Below are 15,902 nucleotides of genomic sequence, written 5' to 3' on the forward strand. Positions count from 1 at the left end.
CAATGGCTTTGATTAGATGATTCAGGTGTGTTTGATTAGAGATGGAATTGCAATCTGCAGATAGGGAGGCCTCCAGGAGTGTAACTGCGTACCCCTGCATTTATGAGGTCTTTTAATCTGTGGAGGAGCTCCTCCAAGGCACATGGAATGTCAACTGACTGACTTGTGGCCAAGTGCGACATTAAATTAAAATAAGAAGGCGAAAATGGCCCAGGGAAGGTACTCTCGCATGGTAGCGTGGCCGAGCGGTCTAAGGCGCTGGATTAAGGCTCCAGTCTCCTCGGGGGCGTGGGTTCGAATCCCACTGCTGCCAAAGAACGCTTTTGGAAGGCTCTTGTGGCTGCTATGCCTGAGCATGACGACTGGAGAAGTGACACTGCATGCTCCCAGTCTCTTCCAAAACCAGCCACTTTTGCTTTCCTGAGCCTTACTCGACAGGCTTCAGGGCCTCACAATGAAGGTCCGCACACAACATTTTCTCCTATTCTAGAAAAATGGGCAGAAAAAGGCCCCCGAAAGAAACAGCAGTGGGGTAGTGTGGCCGAGGGGTCTAAGGCGCTGGATTTAGGCTCCAGTCTCTTCGGGGGCGTGGGTTCGAATCCCACCACTGCCAGCATTGATTTTAAAGAGGGCAATACACCTTAAGTGTGCTGCAAAACTGTGTAGCAGGAAATCTGCACCCTGTTGAATCAGGGACAACCAAAAATTACAATTGTACTAATTTCAGTTTAAAAATGAGTTGGAATCTAATAATAACATAGTCTTTAATCATAGAAGCAGCCGATTTGACTCAAGATTTTTTGGAAAATTGACAACTACCTCACGATTTTGAGTTTAACTTCAGCACAGCTAGCTGCCATTTTGGAGTAAGGCCCAATGGCTTTGATTAGATTATTCAGGTGTGTTTGATTAGAGATGGAATTGCAATCTGCAGATAGGGAGGCCTCCAGGAGTGTAACTGCGTACCCCTGCATTTATGAGATCTTTTAATTTGTGGAGGAGCTCCTCCAAGGCACATGGAATGTCAACTGACTGACTTGTGGCCAAGTGCGACATTAAATTAAAATAAGAAGGCGAAAATGGCCCAGGGAAGGCACTCTCGCATGGTAGCGTGGCCGAGCGGTCTAAGGGGCTGGATTAAGGCTCCAGTCTCTTCGGGGGCGTGGGTTCGAATCCCACCGCTGCCAAGGAACACTTTTGGAAGGCTCTTGTGGCTGCTATGCCTGAGCATGACGACTGGAGAAATGACACTGCATGCTCCCAGTCTCTTCCAAAACCAGCCACTTTTGCTTTCCTGAGCCTTACTCGACAGGCTTCAGGGCCTCACAATGAAGGTCCGCACCCAACATATTCTCCTATTCTAGAAAAATGGGCAGAAAAAGGCCCCCGAAAGAAACAGTAGTGGGGTAGTGTGGCCGAGGGGTCTAAGGCGCTGGATTTAGGCTCCAGTCTCTTCGGGGGCGTGGGTTCGAATCCCACCACTGCCAGCATTGATTTTAAAGAGGGCAATACACCTTAAGTGTGCTGCAAAACTGTGTAGCAGGAAATCTGCACCCTGTTGAATCAGGGACAACCAAAAATTACAATTGTAGTAATTTCAGTTTAAAAATGAGTTGGAATCTAATAATAACAGTCTTTTATCATTGAAGCAGCCGATTTGACTCAAGATTTTTTGGAAAATTGACAACTACCTGACGATTTTGAGTTTAACTTCAGCACAGCTAGCTGCCATTTTGGAGTAAGGCCCAATGGCTTTGATTAGATGATTCAGGTGTGTTTGATTAGAGATGGAATTGCAATCTGCAGATAGGGAGGCCTCCAGGAGTGTAACTGCGTACCCCTGCATTTATGAGGTCTTTTAATCTGTGGAGGAGCTCCTCCAAGGCACATGGAATGTCAACTGACTGACTTGTGGCCAAGTGCGACATTAAATTAAAATAAGAAGGCGAAAATGGCCCAGGGAAAGTACTCTCGCATGGTAGCGTGGCCGAGCGGTCTAAGGCGCTGGATTAAGGCACCAGTCTCCTTGGGGGCGTGGGTTCGAATCCCACCGCTGCCAAGGAACACTTTTGGAAGGCTCTTGTGGCTGCTATGCCTGAGCAAGACGACTGGAGAAATGACACTCTATGCTCCCAGTCTCTTCCAAAACCAGCCACTTTTGCTTTCCTGAGCCTTACTCGACAGGCTTCAGGGCCTCACAATGAAGGTCCGCACCCAACATTTTCTCCTATTCTAGAAAAATGGGCAGAAAAAGGCCCCCGAAAGAAACAGCAGTGGGGTAGTGTGGCCGAGGGTCTAAGGCGCTGGATTTAGGCTCCAGTCTCTTCGGGGGCGTGGGTTCGAATCCCACCACTGCCAGCATTGATTTTAAAGAGGGCAATACACCTTAAGTGTGCTGCAAAACTGTGTAGCAGGAAATCTGCACCCTGTTGAATCAGGGACAACCAAAAATTACAATTGTAGTAATTTCAGTTTAAAAATGAGTTGGAATCTAATAATAACATAGTCTTTAATCATTGAAGCAGCCGATTTGACTCAAGATTTTTTGGAAAATTGACAACTACCTGACGATTTTGAGTTTAACTTCATCACAGCTAGCTGCCATTTTGGAGTAAGGCCCAATGGCTTTGATTAGATGATTCAGGTGTGTTTGATTAGAGATGGAATTGCAATCTGCAGATAGGGAGGCCTCCAGGAGTGTAACTGCGTACCCCTGCATTTATGAGGTCTTTTAATCTGTGGAGGAGCTCCTCCAAGGCACATGGAATGTCAACTGACTGACTTGTGGCCAAGTGCGACATTAAATTAAAATAAGAAGGCGAAAATGGCCCAGGGAAGGTACTCTCGCATGGTAGCGTGGCCGAGCGGTCTAAGGCGCTGGATTAAGGCTCCAGTCTCCTCTGGGGCGTGGGTTCGAATCCCACTGCTGCCAAAGAACGCTTTTGGAAGGCTCTTGTGGCTGCTATGCCTGAGCATGACGACTGGAGAAGTGACACTGCATGCTCCCAGTCTCTTCCAAAACCAGCCACTTTTGCTTTCCTGAGCCTTACTCGACAGGCTTCAGGGCCTCACAATGAAGGTCCGCACCCAACATTTTCTCCTATTCTAGAAAAATGGGCAGAAAAAGGCCCCCGAAAGAAACAGCAGTGGGGTAGTGTGGCCGAGGGGTCTAAGGCGCTGGATTTAGGCTCCAGTCTCTTCGGGGGTGTGGGTTCGAATCCCACCACTGCCAGCATTGATTTTAAAGAGGGCAATACACCTTAAGTGTGCTGCAAAACTGTGTAGCAGGAAATCTGCACCCTGTTGAATCAGGGACAACCAAACATTACAATTGTAGTAATTTCAGTTTAAAAATGAGTTGGAATCAAATAATAACATAGTCTTTAATCATAGAAGCAGCCGATTTGACTCAAGATTTTTTGGAAAATTGACAACTACCTCACGATTTTGAGTTTAACTTCAGCACAGCTAGCTGCCATTTTGGAGTAAGGCCCAATGGCTTTGATTAGATGATTCAGGTGTGTTTGATTAGAGATGGAATTGCAATCTGCAGATAGGGAGGCCTCCAGGAGTGTAACTGCGTACCCCTGCATTTATGAGATCTTTTAATTTGTGGAGGAGCTCCTCCAAGGCACATGGAATGTCAACTGACTGACTTGTGGCCAAGTGCGACATTAAATTAAAATAAGAAGGCGAAAATGGCCCAGGGAAGGCACTCTCGCATGGTAGCGTGGCCGAGCGGTCTAAGGCGCTGGATTAAGGCTCCAGTCTCTTCGGGGGCGTGGGTTCGAATCCCACCGCTGCCAAGGAACACTTTTGGAAGGCTCTTGTGGCTGCTATGCCTGAGCATGACGACTGGAGAAGTGACACTGCATGCTCCCAGTCTCTTCCAAAACCAGCCACTTTTGCTTTCCTGAGCCTTACTCGACAGGCTTCAGGGCCTCACAATGAAGGTCCGCACCCAACATTTTCTCCTATTCTAGAAAAATGGGCAGAAAAAGGCCCCCGAAAGAAACAGCAGTGGGGTAGCGTGGCCGAGGGGTCTAAGGCCCTGGATTTAGGCTCCTGTCTCTTCGGGGGTGTGGGTTCGAAATCCCACCACTGCCAGCATTGATTTTAAAGAGGGCAATACACCTTAAGTGTGCTGCAAAACTGTGTAGCAGGAAATCTGCACCCTGTTGAATCAGGGACAACCAAAAATTACAATTGTAGTAATTTCAGTTTAAAAATGAGTTGGAATCTAATAATAACATAGTCTTTAATCATTGAAGCAGCCGATTTGACTCAAGATTTTTTGGAAAATTGACAACTACCTGACGATTTTGAGTTTAACTTCAGCACAGCTAGCTGCCATTTTGGAGTAAGGCCCAATGGCTTTGATTAGATGATTCAGGTGTGTTTGATTAGAGATGGAATTGCAATCTGCAGATAGGGAGGCCTCCAGGAGTGTAACTGCGTACCCCTGCATTTATGAGGTCTTTTAATCTGTGGAGGAGCTCCTCCAAGGCACATGGAATGTCAACTGACTGACTTGTGGCCAAGTGCGACATTAAATTAAAATAAGAAGGCGAAAATGGCCCAGGGAAGGTACTCTCGCATGGTAGCGTGGCCGAGCGGTCTAAGGCGCTGGATTAAGGCTCCAGTCTCCTCGGGGGCGTGGGTTCGAATCCCACTGCTGCCAAAGAACGCTTTTGGAAGGCTCTTGTGGCTGCTATGCCTGAGCATGACGACTGGAGAAGTGACACTGCATGCTCCCAGTCTCTTCCAAAACCAGCCACTTTTGCTTTCCTGAGCCTTACTCGACAGGCTTCAGGGCCTCACAATGAAGGTCCGCACACAACATTTTCTCCTATTCTAGAAAAATGGGCAGAAAAAGGCCCCCGAAAGAAACAGCAGTGGGGTAGTGTGGCCGAGGGGTCTAAGGCGCTGGATTTAGGCTCCAGTCTCTTCGGGGGCGTGGGTTCGAATCCCACCACTGCCAGCATTGATTTTAAAGAGGGCAATACACCTTAAGTGTGCTGCAAAACTGTGTAGCAGGAAATCTGCACCCTGTTGAATCAGGGACAACCAAAAATTACAATTGTAGTAATTTCAGTTTAAAAATGAGTTGGAATCTAATAATAACATAGTCTTTAATCATAGAAGCAGCCGATTTGACTCAAGATTTTTTGGAAAATTGACAACTACCTCACGATTTTGAGTTTAACTTCAGCACAGCTAGCTGCCATTTTGGAGTAAGGCCCAATGGCTTTGATTAGATGATTCAGGTGTGTTTGATTAGAGATGGAATTGCAATCTGCAGATAGGGAGGCCTCCAGGAGTGTAACTGCGTACCCCTGCATTTATGAGATCTTTTAATTTGTGGAGGAGCTCCTCCAAGGCACATGGAATGTCAACTGACTGACTTGTGGCCAAGTGCGACATTAAATTAAAATAAGAAGGCGAAAATGGCCCAGGGAAGGCACTCTTGCATGGTAGCGTGGCCGAGCGGTCTAAGGCGCTGGATTAAGGCTCCAGTCTCTTCGGGGGCGTGGGTTCGAATCCCACCGCTGCCAAGGAACACTTTTGGAAGGCTCTTGTGGCTGCTATGCCTGAGCATGACGACTGGAGAAGTGACACTGCATGCTCCCAGTCTCTTCCAAAACCAGCCACTTTTGCTTTTTCTGAGCCTTACTCGACAGGCTTCAGGGCCTCACAATGAAGGTCCGCACCCAACATTTTCTCCTATTCTTGAAAAATGGGCAGAAAAAGGCTCCCGAAAGAAACAGCAGTGGGGTAGCGTGGCCGAGGGGTCTAAGGCCCTGGATTTAGGCTCCAGTCTCTTCGGGGGCGTGGGTTCGAAATCCCACCACTGCCAGCATTGATTTTAAAGAGGGCAATACACCTTAAGTGTGCTGCAAAACTGTGTAGCAGGAAATCTGCACCCTGTTGAATCAGGGACAACCAAAAATTACAATTGTAGTAATTTCAGTTTAAAAATGAGTTGGAATCTAATAATAACATAGTCTTTAATCATAGAAGCAGCCGATTTGACTCAAGATTTTTTGGAAAATTGACAACTACCTCACGATTTTGAGTTTAACTTCAGCACAGCTAGCTGCCATTTTGGAGTAAGGCCCAATGGCTTTGATTAGATGATTCAGGTGTGTTTGATTAGAGATGGAATTGCAATCTGCAGATAGGGAGGCCTCCAGGAGTGTAACTGCGTACCCCTGCATTTATGAGGTCTATTAATCTGTGGAGGAGGTCCTCCAAGGCACGTGGAATGTCAACTGACTGACTTGTGGCCAAGTGCGACATTAAATTAAAATAAGAAGGCGAAAATGGCCCAGGGAAGGCTCTCTCGCATGGTAGCGTGGCCGAGCGGTCTAAGGCGCTGGATTAAGGCTCCAGTCTCTTCGGGGGCGTGGGTTCGAATCCCACCGCTGCCAAGGAACACTTTTGGAAGGCTCTTGTGGCTGCTATGCCTGAGCAAGACGACTGGAGAAATGACACTGCATGCTCCCAGTCTCTTCCAAAACCAGCCACTTTTGCTTTCCTGAGCCTTACTCGACAGGCTTCAGGACCTCACAATGAAGGTCCGCACCCAACATATTCTCCTATTCTAGAAAAATGGGCAGAAAAAGGCCCCCGAAAAAAACAGTAGTGGGGTAGTGTGGCCGAGGGGTCTAAGGCGCTGGATTTAGGCTCCAGTCTCTTTGGGGGCGTGGGTTCGAATCCCACCACTGCCAGCATTGATTTTAAAGAGGGCAATACACCTTAAGTGTGCTGCAAAACTGTGTAGCAGGAAATCTGCACCCTGTTGAATCAGGGACAACCAAAAATTACAATTGTAGTAATTTCAGTTTAAAAATGAGTTGGAATCTAATAATAACATAGTCTTTAATCATTGAAGCAGCCGATTTGACTCAAGATTTTTTGGAAAATTGACAACTACCTGACGATTTTGAGTTTAACTTCAGCACAGCTAGCTGCCATTTTGGAGTAAGGCCCAATGGCTTTGATTAGATGATTCAGGTGTGTTTGATTAGAGATGGAAATGCAATCTGCAGATAGGGAGGCCTCCAGGAGTGTAACTGCGTACCCCTGCATTTATGAGGTCTTTTAATCTGTGGAGGAGCTCCTCCAAGGCACATGGAATGTCAACTGACTGACTTGTGGCCAAGTGTGACATTAAAATAAAATAAGAAGGGGAAAATGGCCCAGGGAAGGTACTCTTGCATGGTAGCGTGGCCGAGCGGTCTAAGGCGCTGGATTAAGGCTCCAGTCTCCTCGGGGGCGTGGGTTCGAATCCCACCGCTGCCAAGGAACACTTTTGGAAGGCTCTTGTGGCTGCTATGCCTGAGCAAGACGACTGGAGAAGTGACACTGCATGCTCCCAGTCTCTTCCAAAACCAGCCACTTTTGCTTTCCTGAGCCTTACTCGACAGGCTTCAGGGCCTCACAATGAAGGTCCGCACCCAACATTTTCTCCTATTCTAGAAAAATGGGCAGAAAAAGGCCCCCGAAAGAAACAGCAGTGGGGTAGTGTGGCCGAGGGTCTAAGGCGCTGGATTTAGGCTCCAGTCTCTTCGGTGGCGTGGGTTCGAATCCCACCACTGCCAGCATTGATTTTAAAGAGGGCAATACACCTTAAGTGTGCTGCAAAACTGTGTAGCAGGAAATCTGCACCCTGTTGAATCAGGGACAACCAAAAATTACAATTGTAGTAATTTCAGTTTAAAAATGAGTTGGAATCTAATAATAACATAGTCTTTAATCATTGAAGCAGCCGATTTGACTCAAGATTTTTTGGAAAATTGACAACTACCTGACAATTTTGAGTTTAACTTCATCACAGCTAGCTGGCATTTTGGAGTAAGGCCCAATGGCTTTGATTAGATGATTCAGGTGTGTTTGATTAGAGATGGAATTGCAATCTGCAGATAGGGAGGCCTCCAGGAGTGTAACTGCGTACCCCTGCATTTATGAGGTCTTTTAATCTGTGGAGGAGCTCCTCCAAGGCACATGGAATGTCAACTGACTGACTTGTGGCCAAGTGCGACATTAAATTAAAATAAGAAGGCGAAAAGGGCCCAGGGAAGGTACTCTCGCATGGTAGCGTGGCCGAGCGGTCTAAGGCGCTGGATTAAGGCTCCAGTCTCCTCGGGGGCGTGGGTTCGAATCCCACTGCTGCCAAAGAACGCTTTTGGAAGGCTCTTGTGGCTGCTATGCCTGAGCATGACGACTGGAGAAGTGACACTGCATGCTCCCAGTCTCTTCCAAAACCAGCCACTTTTGCTTTCCTGAGCCTTACTCGACAGGCTTCAGGGCCTCACAATGAAGGTCCGCACACAACATTTTCTCCTATTCTAGAAAAATGGGCAGAAAAAGGCCCCCGAAAGAAACAGCAGTGGGGTAGTGTGGCCGAGGGGTCTAAGGCGCTGGATTTAGGCTCCAGTCTCTTCGGGGGCATGGGTTCGAATCCCACCACTGCCAGCATTGATTTTAAAGAGGGCAATACACCTTAAGTGTGCTGCAAAACTGTGTAGCAGGAAATCTGCACCCTGTTGAGTCAGGGACAACCAAAAATTACAATTGTAGTAATTTCAGTTTAAAAATGAGTTGGAATCTAATAATAACATAGTCTTTAATCATAGAAGCAGCCGATTTGACTCAAGATTTTTTGGAAAATTGACAACTACCTCACGATTTTGAGTTTAACTTCAGCACAGCTAGCTGCCATTTTGGAGTAAGGCCCAATGGCTTTGATTAGATGATTCAGGTGTGTTTGATTAGAGATGGAATTGCAATCTGCAGATAGGGAGGCCTCCAGGAGTGTAACTGCGTACCCCTGCATTTATGAGATCTTTTAATTTGTGGAGGAGCTCCTCCAAGGCACATGGAATGTCAACTGACTGACTTGTGACCAAGTGCGACATTAAATTAAAATAAGAAGGCGAAAATGGCCCAGGGAAGGCACTCTCGCATGGTAGCGTGGCCGAGCGGTCTAAGGCGCTGGATTAAGGCTCCAGTCTCTTCGGGGGCGTGGGTTCGAATCCCACCGCTGCCAAGGAACACTTTTGGAAGGCTCTTGTGGCTGCTATGCCTGAGCATGACGACTGGAGAAGTGACACTGCATGCTCCCAGTCTCTTCCAAAACCAGCCACTTTTGCTTTCCTGAGCCTTACTCGACAGGCTTCAGGGCCTCACAATGAAGGTCCGCACCCAACATTTTCTCCTATTCTAGAAAAATGGGCAGAAAAAGGCCCCCGAAAGAAACAGCAGTGGGGTAGCGTGGCCGAGGGGTCTAAGGCCCTGGATTTAGGCTCCAGTCTCTTCGGGGGCGTGGGTTCGAAATCCCACCACTGCCAGCATTGATTTTAAAGAGGGCAATACACCTTAAGTGTGCTGCAAAACTGTGTAGCAGGAAATCTGCACCCTGTTGAATCAGGGACAACCAAAAATTACAATTGTAGTAATTTCAGTTTAAAAATGAGTTGGAATCTAATAATAACATAGTCTTTAATCATAGAAGCAGCCGATTTGACTCAAGATTTTTTGGAAAATTGACAACTACCTGACGATTTTGAGTTTAACTTCAGCACAGCTAACTGCCATTTTGGAGTAAGGCCCAATGGCTTTGATTAGATGATTCAGGTGTGTTTGATTAGAGATGGAATTGCAATCTGCAGATAGGGAGGCCTCCAGGAGTGTAACTGCGTACCCCTGCATTTATGAGGTCTATTAATCTGTGGAGGAGGTCCTCCAAGGCACGTGGAATGTCAACTGACTGACTTGTGGCCAAGTGCGACATCAAATTAAAATAAGAAGGCGAAAATGGCCCAGCAAGAGGCACTCTCGCATGGTATCGTGGCCGAGCGGTCTAAGGCGCTGGATTAAGGCTCCAGTCTCTTCGGGGGCGTGGGTTCGAATCCCACCGCTGCCAAGGAACACTTTTGGAAGGCTCTTGTGGCTGCTATGCCTGAGCAAGACGACTGGAGAAATGACACTGCATGCTCCCAGTCTCTTCCAAAACCAGCCACTTTTGCTTTCCTGAGCCTTACTCGACAGGCTTCAGGGCCTCACAATGAAGGTCCGCACCCAACATATTCTCCTATTCTAGAAAAATGGGCAGAAAAAGGCCCCCGAAAGAAACAGTAGTGGGGTAGTGTGGCCGAGGGGTCTAAGGCGCTGGATTTAGGCTCCAGTCTCTTCGGGGGCGTGGGTTCGAATCCCACCACTGCCAGCATTGATTTTAAAGAGGGCAATACACCTTAAGTGTGCTGAAAAACTGTGTAGCAGGAAATCTGCACCCTGTTGAATCAGGGACAACCAAAAATTACAATTGTAGTAATTTCAGTTTAAAAATGAGTTGGAATCTAATAATAACATAGTCTTTAATCATTGAAGCAGCCGATTTGACTCAAGATTTTTTGGAAAATTGACAACTACCTGACGATTTTGAGTTTAACTTCAGCACAGCTAGCTGCCATTTTGGAGTAAGGCCCAATGGCTTTGATTAGATGATTCAGGTGTGTTTGATTAGAGATGGCATTGCAATCTGCAGATAGGGAGGCCTCCAGGAGTGTAACTGCGTACCCCTGCATTTATGAGGTCTTTTAATCTGTGGAGGAGCTCCTCCAAGGCACATGGAATGTCAACTGACTGACGTGTGGCCAAGTGCGACATTAAATTAAAATAAGAAGGCGAAAATGGCCCAGGGAAGGTACTCTCGCATGGTAGCGTGGCCGAGCGGTCTAAGGCAATGGATTAAGGCTCCAGTCTCCTCGGGGGCGTGGGTTCGAATCCCACCGCTGCCAAGGAACACTTTTGGAAGGCTCTTGTGGCTGCTATGCCTGAGCAAGACGACTGGAGAAGTGACACTGCATGCTCCCAGTCTCTTCCAAAACCAGCCACTTTTGCTTTCCTGAGCCTTACTCGACAGGCTTCAGGGCCTCACAATGAAGGTCCGCACCCAACATTTTCTCCTATTCTAGAAAAATGGGCAGAAAAAGGCCCCCGAAAGAAACAGCAGTGGGGTAGTGTGGCCGAGGGGTCTAAGGCGCTGGATTTAGGCTCCAGTCTCTTCGGGGGCGTGGGTTCGAAATCCCAACACTGCCAGCATTGATTTTAAAGAGGGCAATACACCTTAAGTGTGCTGCAAAACTGTGTAGCAGGAAATCTGCACCCTGTTGAATCAGGGACAACCAAAAATTACAATTGTAGTAATTTCAGTTTAAAAATGAGTTGGAATCTAATAATAACATAGTCTTTAATCATAGAAGCAGCCGATTTGACTCAAGATTTTTTGGAAAATTGACAACTACCTCACGATTTTGAGTTTAACTTCAGCACAGCTAGCTGCCATTTTGGAGTAAGGCCCAATGGCTTTGATTAGATGATTCAGGTGTGTTTGATTAGAGATGAAATTGCAATCTGCAGATAGGGAAGCCTCCAGGAGTGTAACTGCGTACCCCTGCATTTATGAGGTCTTTTAATTTGTGGAGGAGCTCCTCCAAGGCACATGGAATGTCAACTGACTAACTTGTGGCCAAGTGCGACATTAAATTAAATAAGAAGGTGAAAATTGCCCAGGGAAGGCACTCTCACATGGTAGCGTGGCCGAGCGGTCTAAGGCGCTGGATTTAGGCTCCAGTCTCTTCGGGGGCGTGGGTTCGAATCCCACCACTGCCAGCATTGATTTTAAAGAGGGCAATACACCTTAAGTGTGCTGCAAAACTCTGTAGCAGGAAATCTGCACCCTGTTGAATCAGGGACAACCAAAAATTACAATTGTAGTAATTTCAGTTTAAAAATGAGTTGGAATCTAATAATAACATAGTCTTTAATCATAGAAGCAGCCGATTTGACTCAAGATTTTTTGGAAAATTGACAACTACCTGACGATTTTGAGTTTAACTTCAGCACAGCTAGCTGCCATTTTGGAGTAAGGCCCAATGGCTTTGATTAGATGATTCAGGTGTGTTTGATTAGAGATGAAATTGCAATCTGCAGATAGGGAAGCCTCCAGGAGTGTAACTGCGTACCCCTGCATTTATGAGGTCTTTTAATTTGTGGAGGAGCTCCTCCAAGGCACATGGAATGTCAACTGACTAACTTGTGGCCAAGTGCGACATTAAATTAAATAAGAAGGTGAAAATTGCCCAGGGAAGGCACTCTCACATGGTAGCGTGGCCGAGCGGTCTAAGGCGCTGGATTTAGGCTCCAGTCTCTTCGGGGGCGTGGGTTCGAATCCCACCACTGCCAGCATTGATTTTAAAGAGGGCAATACACCTTAAGTGTGCTGCAAAACTGTGTAGCAGGAAATCTGCACCCTGTTGAATCAGGGACAACCAAAAATTACAATTGTAGTAATTTCAGTTTAAAAATGAGTTGGAATCTAATAATAACATAGTCTTTAATCATAGAAGCAGCCGATTTGACTCAAGATTTTTTGGAAAATTGACAACTACCTCACGATTTTGAGTTTAACTTCAGCACAGCTAGCTGCCATTTTGGAGTAAGGCCCAATGGCTTTGATTAGATGATTCAGGTGTGTTTGATTAGAGATGAAATTGCAATCTGCAGATAGGGAAGCCTCCAGGAGTGTAACTGCGTACCCCTGCATTTATGAGGTCTTTTAATTTGTGGAGGAGCTCCTCCAAGGCACATGGAATGTCAACTGACTAACTTGTGGCCAAGTGCGACATTAAATTAAATAAGAAGGTGAAAATTGCCCAGGGAAGGCACTCTCACATGGCAGCGTGGCCGAGCGGTCTAAGGCGCTGGATTTAGGCTCCAGTCTCTTTGGGGGCGTGGGTTCGAATCCCACCACTGCCAGCATTGATTTTAAAGAGGGCAATACACCTTAAGTGTGCTGCAAAACTCTGTAGCAGGAAATCTGCACCCTGTTGAATCAGGGACAACCAAAAATTACAATTGTAGTAATTTCAGTTTAAAAATGAGTTGGAATCTAATAATAACATAGTCTTTAATCATAGAAGCAGCCGATTTGACTCAAGATTTTTTGGAAAATTGACAACTACCTGACGATTTTGAGTTTAACTTCAGCACAGCTAGCTGCCATTTTGGAGTAAGGCCCAATGGCTTTGATTAGATGATTCAGGTGTGTTTGATTAGAGATGAAATTGCAATCTGCAGATAGGGAAGCCTCCAGGAGTGTAACTGCGTACCCCTGCATTTATGAGGTCTTTTAATTTGTGGAGGAGCTCCTCCAAGGCACATGGAATGTCAACTGACTAACTTGTGGCCAAGTGCGACATTAAATTAAATAAGAAGGTGAAAATTGCCCAGGGAAGGCACTCTCACATGGTAGCGTGGCCGAGCGGTCTAAGGCGCTGGATTTAGGCTCCAGTCTCTTCGGGGGCGTGGGTTCGAATCCCACCACTGCCAGCATTGATTTTAAAGAGGGCAATACACCTTAAGTGTGCTGCAAAACTCTGTAGCAGGAAATCTGCACCCTGTTGAATCAGGGACAACCAAAAATTACAATTGTAGTAATTTCAGTTTAAAAATGAGCTGGAATCTAATAATAACATAGTCTTTAATCATAGAAGCAGCCGATTTGACTCAAGATTTTTTGGAAAATTGACAACTACCTCACGATTTTGAGTTTAACTTCAGCACAGCTAGCTGCCATTTTGGAGTAAGGCCCAATGGCTTTAATTAGATGATTCAGGTGTGTTTGATTAGAGATGGAATTGCAATCTGCAGATAGGGAGGCCTACAGGAGTGTAACTGTGTACCCCTGCATTTATGAGGTCTTTTAATCTGTGGAGGAGCTCCTCCAAGGCACATGGAATGTCAACTGACTGACTTGTGGCCAAGTGCGACATTAAATTAAAATAAGAAGGCGAAAATGGCCCAGGGAAGGCGCTCTCGCATGGTAGCGTGGCCGAGCGGTCTAAGGCGCTGGATTAAGGCTCCAGTCTCTTCGGGGGTGTGGGTTCGAATCCCACCGTTGCCAAGGAACACTTTTGGAAGGCTCTTGTGGCTGCTATGCCTGAGCATGACGACTGGAGAAGTGACACTGCATGCTCCCAGTCTCTTCCAAAACCAGCCACTTTTGCTTTCCTGAGCCTTACTCGACAGGCTTCAGGGCCTCACAATGAAGGTCCGCACCCAACATTTTCTCCTATTCTAGAAAAATGGGCAGAAAAAGGCCCCCGAAAGAAACAGCAGTGGGGTAGCGTGGCCGAGGGGTCTAAGGCCCTGGATTTAGGCTCCAGTCTCTTCGGGGGCGTGGGTTCGAATCCCACCACTGCCAGCATTGATTTTAAAGAGGGCAATACACCTTAAGTGTGCTGCAAAACTGTGTAGCAGGAAATCTGCACCCTGTTGAATCAGGGACAACCAAAAATTACAATTGTAGTAATTTCAGTTTAAAAATTAGTTGGAATCTAATAATAACATAGTCTTTAATCATAGAAGCAGCCGATTTGACTCAAGATTTTTTGGAAAATTGACAACTACCTCACGATTTTGAGTTTAACTTCAGCACAGCTAGCTGCCATTTTGGAGTAAGGCCCAATGGCTTTGATTAGATAATTCAGGTGTGTTTGATTAGAGATGGAATTGCAATCTGCAGATAGGGAGGCCTCCAGGAGTGTAACTGCGTACCCCTGCATTTATGAGGTCTTTTAATCTGTGGAGGAGCTCCTCCAAGGCACATGGAATGTCAACTGACTGACTTGTGTCTAAGTGCGACATTAAATTAAAATAAGAAGGCGAAAATGGCCCAGGGAAGGCACTCTCGCATGGTAGCGTGGCCGAGCGGTCTAAGGCGCTGGATTAAGGCTCCAGTCTCTTCGGGGGCGTGGGTTCGAATCCCACCGCTGCCAAGGATCACTTTTGGAAGGCTCTTGTGGCTGCTATGCCTGAGCAAGACGACTGGAGAAGTGACACTGCATGCTCCCAGTCTCTTCCAAAACCAGCCTCTTTTGCTTTCCTGAGCCTTACTCGACAGGCTTCAGGGCCTCACAATGAAGGTCCGCACCCAACATTTTCTCCTATTCTAGAAAAATGGGCAGAAAAAGGCAGGGAAGGCACTCTCGCATGGTAGCGTGGCCGAGCGGTCTAAGGCGCTGGATTAAGGCTCCAGTCTCTTCGGGGGCGTGGGTTCGAATCCCACCGCTGCCAAGGATCACTTTTGGAAGGCTCTTGTGGCTGCTATGCCTGAGCATGACGACTGGAGAAGTGACACTGCATGCTCCCAGTCTCTTCCAAAACCAGCCACTTTTGCTTTCCTGAGCCTTACTCGACAGGCTTCAGGGCCTCACAATGAAGGTCCGCACCCAACATTTTCTCCTATTCTAGAAAAATGGGCAGAAAAAGGCCCCCGAAAGAAACAGCAGTGGGGTAGTGTGGCCGAGGGGTCTAAGGCGCTGGATTTAGGCTCCAGTCTCTTCGGGGGCGTGGGTTCGAATCCCACCACTGCCAGCATTGATTTTAAAGAGGGCAATACACCTTAAGTGTGCTGCAAAACTGTGTAGCAGGAAATCTGCACCCTGTTGAATCAGGGACAACCAAAAATTACAATTGTAGTAATTTCAGTTTAAATATGAGTTGGAATCTAATAATAACATAGTCTTTAATCATAGAAGCAGCCGATTTGACTCAAGATTTTTTGGAAAATTGACAACTACCTCACGATTTTGAGTTTAACTTCAGCACAGCTAGCTGCCATTTTGGAGTAAGGCCCAATGGCTTTGATTAGATGATTCAGGTGTGTTTGATTAGAGATGGAATTGCAATCTGCAGATAGGGAGGCCTCCAGGAGTGTAACTGCGTACCCCTGCATTTATGAGATCTTTTAATTTGTGGAGGAGCTCCTCCAAGGCACATGGAATGTCAACTGACTGACTTGTGGCCAAGTGCGACATTAAATTAAAATAAGAAGG

General features: G+C 46.6%; 32 non-coding genes across 32 annotated transcripts; all 32 read left to right on the forward strand.

Annotated features, from left to right (window-relative positions):
- Positions 1-231: 231 nt before the first annotated feature.
- Positions 232-313, forward strand: trnal-aag (transfer RNA leucine (anticodon AAG)). Its single transcript has one exon. It is a non-coding gene; the product is annotated as a tRNA-Leu (tRNA).
- A 218-nt stretch (positions 314-531) lies between these two features.
- On the forward strand, positions 532-613 carry trnal-uag (transfer RNA leucine (anticodon UAG)). The gene has a single exon. It is a non-coding gene; the product is annotated as a tRNA-Leu (tRNA).
- Positions 614-1,105: 492 nt separating this feature from the next.
- On the forward strand, positions 1,106-1,187 carry trnal-aag (transfer RNA leucine (anticodon AAG)). Its single transcript has one exon. It is a non-coding gene; the product is annotated as a tRNA-Leu (tRNA).
- A 218-nt stretch (positions 1,188-1,405) lies between these two features.
- trnal-uag (transfer RNA leucine (anticodon UAG)) lies at positions 1,406-1,487 on the forward strand. Its single transcript has one exon. It is a non-coding gene; the product is annotated as a tRNA-Leu (tRNA).
- A 490-nt stretch (positions 1,488-1,977) lies between these two features.
- trnal-aag (transfer RNA leucine (anticodon AAG)) lies at positions 1,978-2,059 on the forward strand. The gene has a single exon. It is a non-coding gene; the product is annotated as a tRNA-Leu (tRNA).
- A 218-nt stretch (positions 2,060-2,277) lies between these two features.
- trnal-uag (transfer RNA leucine (anticodon UAG)) lies at positions 2,278-2,358 on the forward strand. Its single transcript has one exon. It is a non-coding gene; the product is annotated as a tRNA-Leu (tRNA).
- A 492-nt stretch (positions 2,359-2,850) lies between these two features.
- Positions 2,851-2,932, forward strand: trnal-aag (transfer RNA leucine (anticodon AAG)). Its single transcript has one exon. It is a non-coding gene; the product is annotated as a tRNA-Leu (tRNA).
- A 218-nt stretch (positions 2,933-3,150) lies between these two features.
- Positions 3,151-3,232, forward strand: trnal-uag (transfer RNA leucine (anticodon UAG)). The gene has a single exon. It is a non-coding gene; the product is annotated as a tRNA-Leu (tRNA).
- Positions 3,233-3,724: 492 nt separating this feature from the next.
- Positions 3,725-3,806, forward strand: trnal-aag (transfer RNA leucine (anticodon AAG)). Its single transcript has one exon. It is a non-coding gene; the product is annotated as a tRNA-Leu (tRNA).
- A 793-nt stretch (positions 3,807-4,599) lies between these two features.
- trnal-aag (transfer RNA leucine (anticodon AAG)) lies at positions 4,600-4,681 on the forward strand. The gene has a single exon. It is a non-coding gene; the product is annotated as a tRNA-Leu (tRNA).
- A 218-nt stretch (positions 4,682-4,899) lies between these two features.
- trnal-uag (transfer RNA leucine (anticodon UAG)) lies at positions 4,900-4,981 on the forward strand. The gene has a single exon. It is a non-coding gene; the product is annotated as a tRNA-Leu (tRNA).
- Positions 4,982-5,473: 492 nt separating this feature from the next.
- On the forward strand, positions 5,474-5,555 carry trnal-aag (transfer RNA leucine (anticodon AAG)). The gene has a single exon. It is a non-coding gene; the product is annotated as a tRNA-Leu (tRNA).
- A 794-nt stretch (positions 5,556-6,349) lies between these two features.
- Positions 6,350-6,431, forward strand: trnal-aag (transfer RNA leucine (anticodon AAG)). Its single transcript has one exon. It is a non-coding gene; the product is annotated as a tRNA-Leu (tRNA).
- A 218-nt stretch (positions 6,432-6,649) lies between these two features.
- On the forward strand, positions 6,650-6,731 carry trnal-uag (transfer RNA leucine (anticodon UAG)). Its single transcript has one exon. It is a non-coding gene; the product is annotated as a tRNA-Leu (tRNA).
- Positions 6,732-7,223: 492 nt separating this feature from the next.
- trnal-aag (transfer RNA leucine (anticodon AAG)) lies at positions 7,224-7,305 on the forward strand. The gene has a single exon. It is a non-coding gene; the product is annotated as a tRNA-Leu (tRNA).
- A 218-nt stretch (positions 7,306-7,523) lies between these two features.
- On the forward strand, positions 7,524-7,604 carry trnal-uag (transfer RNA leucine (anticodon UAG)). Its single transcript has one exon. It is a non-coding gene; the product is annotated as a tRNA-Leu (tRNA).
- Positions 7,605-8,096: 492 nt separating this feature from the next.
- Positions 8,097-8,178, forward strand: trnal-aag (transfer RNA leucine (anticodon AAG)). Its single transcript has one exon. It is a non-coding gene; the product is annotated as a tRNA-Leu (tRNA).
- A 218-nt stretch (positions 8,179-8,396) lies between these two features.
- trnal-uag (transfer RNA leucine (anticodon UAG)) lies at positions 8,397-8,478 on the forward strand. Its single transcript has one exon. It is a non-coding gene; the product is annotated as a tRNA-Leu (tRNA).
- A 492-nt stretch (positions 8,479-8,970) lies between these two features.
- On the forward strand, positions 8,971-9,052 carry trnal-aag (transfer RNA leucine (anticodon AAG)). The gene has a single exon. It is a non-coding gene; the product is annotated as a tRNA-Leu (tRNA).
- Positions 9,053-9,846: 794 nt separating this feature from the next.
- Positions 9,847-9,928, forward strand: trnal-aag (transfer RNA leucine (anticodon AAG)). The gene has a single exon. It is a non-coding gene; the product is annotated as a tRNA-Leu (tRNA).
- Positions 9,929-10,146: 218 nt separating this feature from the next.
- On the forward strand, positions 10,147-10,228 carry trnal-uag (transfer RNA leucine (anticodon UAG)). Its single transcript has one exon. It is a non-coding gene; the product is annotated as a tRNA-Leu (tRNA).
- A 492-nt stretch (positions 10,229-10,720) lies between these two features.
- Positions 10,721-10,802, forward strand: trnal-aag (transfer RNA leucine (anticodon AAG)). The gene has a single exon. It is a non-coding gene; the product is annotated as a tRNA-Leu (tRNA).
- Positions 10,803-11,020: 218 nt separating this feature from the next.
- Positions 11,021-11,103, forward strand: trnal-uag (transfer RNA leucine (anticodon UAG)). Its single transcript has one exon. It is a non-coding gene; the product is annotated as a tRNA-Leu (tRNA).
- A 491-nt stretch (positions 11,104-11,594) lies between these two features.
- On the forward strand, positions 11,595-11,676 carry trnal-uag (transfer RNA leucine (anticodon UAG)). The gene has a single exon. It is a non-coding gene; the product is annotated as a tRNA-Leu (tRNA).
- A 491-nt stretch (positions 11,677-12,167) lies between these two features.
- On the forward strand, positions 12,168-12,249 carry trnal-uag (transfer RNA leucine (anticodon UAG)). The gene has a single exon. It is a non-coding gene; the product is annotated as a tRNA-Leu (tRNA).
- Positions 12,250-12,740: 491 nt separating this feature from the next.
- On the forward strand, positions 12,741-12,822 carry trnal-uag (transfer RNA leucine (anticodon UAG)). The gene has a single exon. It is a non-coding gene; the product is annotated as a tRNA-Leu (tRNA).
- Positions 12,823-13,313: 491 nt separating this feature from the next.
- Positions 13,314-13,395, forward strand: trnal-uag (transfer RNA leucine (anticodon UAG)). Its single transcript has one exon. It is a non-coding gene; the product is annotated as a tRNA-Leu (tRNA).
- A 492-nt stretch (positions 13,396-13,887) lies between these two features.
- trnal-aag (transfer RNA leucine (anticodon AAG)) lies at positions 13,888-13,969 on the forward strand. The gene has a single exon. It is a non-coding gene; the product is annotated as a tRNA-Leu (tRNA).
- Positions 13,970-14,187: 218 nt separating this feature from the next.
- trnal-uag (transfer RNA leucine (anticodon UAG)) lies at positions 14,188-14,269 on the forward strand. The gene has a single exon. It is a non-coding gene; the product is annotated as a tRNA-Leu (tRNA).
- Positions 14,270-14,761: 492 nt separating this feature from the next.
- Positions 14,762-14,843, forward strand: trnal-aag (transfer RNA leucine (anticodon AAG)). The gene has a single exon. It is a non-coding gene; the product is annotated as a tRNA-Leu (tRNA).
- Positions 14,844-15,059: 216 nt separating this feature from the next.
- On the forward strand, positions 15,060-15,141 carry trnal-aag (transfer RNA leucine (anticodon AAG)). The gene has a single exon. It is a non-coding gene; the product is annotated as a tRNA-Leu (tRNA).
- Positions 15,142-15,359: 218 nt separating this feature from the next.
- Positions 15,360-15,441, forward strand: trnal-uag (transfer RNA leucine (anticodon UAG)). Its single transcript has one exon. It is a non-coding gene; the product is annotated as a tRNA-Leu (tRNA).
- Positions 15,442-15,902: the final 461 nt, after the last annotated feature.

Source organism: Pseudorasbora parva, chromosome 21, assembly GCF_024679245.1.
Source record: "Pseudorasbora parva isolate DD20220531a chromosome 21, ASM2467924v1, whole genome shotgun sequence".
Taxonomy (NCBI): domain Eukaryota; kingdom Metazoa; phylum Chordata; class Actinopteri; order Cypriniformes; family Gobionidae; genus Pseudorasbora; species Pseudorasbora parva.